Genomic DNA, 2,221 nt, shown 5'->3' with positions numbered 1-2,221 from the left:
ATGAATTGAAAATACATGTTTGGTTCGGGAAGGGATTATGGAACTTTGGAAATACTTTCATTAAGTGATTTATTAGATAATCGAAAATAGAGGATCTTGAATACTATTCGAAATTCAGAAGAACTACGTGGAGGGACTATTGAACAACTTGAAAAATCTCGTTCTCACTTACGGAAAGTAGAAACCGAAGCTGAGCAATTTCGAGTGAATGGATACTCCGAAATAGAACGATAAAAATTGACTTTGATTAATTCAACTTATAAGACTTTGGAACAATTAGAAAATTACAAAAATGAAATGATTCAGTTTGAACAGCAAAGGGCGATTAATCAAGTCTTACAATGGATTTTCCATCAAGCCTTACGAGGAGCTCTAGGAACTCTGAATAGTTGTTTGAACAACGAGTTACATTTATGTACCATTAGTGCCAATATTGGCATGATGGGAACAATTAAAGAAATAACTGATTAGTCTTTTTGCTGTAGGTATTATTTTTTTCCTTCAAAAAAGAATAAAGAAAGAATCATGGTAACCATTCAAGCTGACGAAATTAGTAATATTATCCATGAACGTATTGAACAATATAATAGAGAAGTAAAGATTGTAAATACCGGTACCGTACTTCAAGTAGGCAATGGCATTGCTCGTATTCACGGTCTTGATAAGTAATGGCGGGTGAATTAGTAGAATTTGAAGAGGGTACAATAGGCATTGCTCTGAATTTGGAATCAAATAATGTTTGTGTTGTACTAATGGGCGATGGTTTGTTGATACAAGAAAGAAGTTCTGTAAAAGCAACGGGAATAATTGGTCAGATACCCGTGAGTGAGGCTTATTTGGGTCATGTTGTAAATGCCCTGGCTAAACCTATTGATGGTAGAGGTGAAATTTCATCTTTTGAATTTTAATTAATTGAATCTGCTGCCCCAAGTATTATTTCACGCCGTTCTGTATATGAGCCTCTTCAAACCGAGCTTATTGCTATTGATTCGATGATCCCTATAGGACGTGGTCAGCGAGAATTAATTATTAGGGACAGACAGACCGGTAAAACAACAGTAGCCACAGACACCATTCACAATCAACAAGGTCAAAATGTAATGTGTGTTTATGTAGCTATTGGGAAAAAAGTGTCTTCTGTGGCCCAGGTAGTAACGACTTTACAGGAAAGGGGAGCGATGGAATACAATATTGTGGTAGTCGAAACGGCGGATTCCCCTGCTACATTACAATACTTTGCTCCTTATACAGGAGCAGCTCTGGCTGAATATTTTATGTATCATGAACGACACACTTTAATCATTTATGATGATCTCTCAAAACAAGCGCAAGCTTATTGCCAAATGTCTCTTCTATTACGAAGATCGCCCGGTCGTGAAGCTTATCCAGGAGATGTTTTTTATTTGCATTTATGCCTTTTGGAAAGAGCTGTTAAATTAAGTTCTAGTTTATGTGAAGGAAGTATGACCGCCTTACCAATAGTTGAAACTCAATCGGGAGATGTTTAGGCTTATATTTCTACTAATGTAATTTCCATTACTGATGGACAAATCTTCTTATCCGCCGACCTATTCAATTCTGGAATCAGACTTGCTATTAATGTGGGTATCTTCATTTCCAGAGTGGGGTCCGCAGCTCAAATAAAAGCCATGAAATAAGTAGCTGGTAAATTAAAATTAGAACTAGCACAATTCGCAGAATTAGAAGCCTTTGCACAATTTGTTTTTGATCTCGATAAAGCTACTCAGAATCAATTGGAAATAGGTCAACGATTACGTGAATTTCTTAAAGAATCCCAATCGGCTCCTCTCATGGTAGCAGAGCAGATAATGAGTATTTATACCGGAATAAATAGCTATCTTGATTCATTAGAAATTGGACATGTAAGGAAATTTCTTGTTGAGCTACGTACTTACTTAAAAACTAATAAACCTCAGTTCCAAGAAATCATATCTTCTACCAAGAAATTTACCGATGAAGCAGAAGCCCTTTTGAAAGAAGCTATTCAGTAACAAATGGACCATTTTATACTTCAGGAACAAGCATAAAGAAATATTAATCATCCTTGTCTTAATCTTAATAAAAAAGAAATGAAGCATCTTAGATTGAAATATTCAAAAAGTCTTTCTTGCTATCAAAATCTAAAAAAAATATATATATGGAAATAAATTGCATCCAATAGGATTTGAACCTATACCAAAGGTTTAGAAGACCTCTGTCC

The 2,221-nt window shown here is 35.3% G+C and overlaps 1 pseudogene; it reads left to right on the top strand.

Moving 5' to 3' along the window:
• The first annotated feature begins 523 nt into the window (after positions 1-523).
• LOC124890473 lies at positions 524-2,048 on the top strand (annotated as a pseudogene).
• Positions 2,049-2,221: the final 173 nt, after the last annotated feature.

This window comes from Capsicum annuum, unplaced genomic scaffold, assembly GCF_002878395.1.
Source record: "Capsicum annuum cultivar UCD-10X-F1 unplaced genomic scaffold, UCD10Xv1.1 ctg18479, whole genome shotgun sequence".
NCBI lineage: Eukaryota > Viridiplantae > Streptophyta > Magnoliopsida > Solanales > Solanaceae > Capsicum > Capsicum annuum.
The sequence above is the reverse complement of the archived record's forward strand: the minus strand, read 5'-3'. Positions and strand labels throughout refer to the sequence as shown.